This window comes from Hylaeus volcanicus, chromosome 6 (genome assembly GCF_026283585.1).
Source record: "Hylaeus volcanicus isolate JK05 chromosome 6, UHH_iyHylVolc1.0_haploid, whole genome shotgun sequence".
In the NCBI taxonomy this organism is placed as follows: domain Eukaryota; kingdom Metazoa; phylum Arthropoda; class Insecta; order Hymenoptera; family Colletidae; genus Hylaeus; species Hylaeus volcanicus.
In genome coordinates this window covers 13796605-13796865 of record NC_071981.1, presented here as the reverse complement: position 1 = coordinate 13796865, position 261 = coordinate 13796605, and the positions used below count along the sequence as shown (strand labels likewise).

Sequence of the window (261 nt, the reverse complement as noted above, 5' to 3'; positions counted from 1 at the left end):
ATTCTCCAAATATAGGATAATCGCTAAAATTAGTAGAGCGTGACTTCATTTTTGTAAGACTGACTTTACAAGACTTCGTGTTCGTTATATATATTTTTAAGACAGATAATTCCTCTGTGACTAATTTTATTGACTTCTGTTAATTCGGGTGTTACATGCCGAGCGTTGGGTTAAAATTCTCCAAATATAGGATAATCGCTAAAATTAGTAGAGCGTGACTTCCTTCATTTTTGTAAGACTGACTTTACAAGACTTCGTGTT

The 261-nt window shown here is 33.3% G+C and overlaps 1 protein-coding gene across 1 annotated transcript in view; it reads left to right on the top strand.

The window, feature by feature from the left end:
- LOC128878071 (prohormone-1) overlaps nt 1-261 on the top strand; it is a 29906-nt gene that overhangs the window by 3534 nt on the left and 26111 nt on the right. The gene's annotated exons all lie outside the window — the stretch shown is intronic.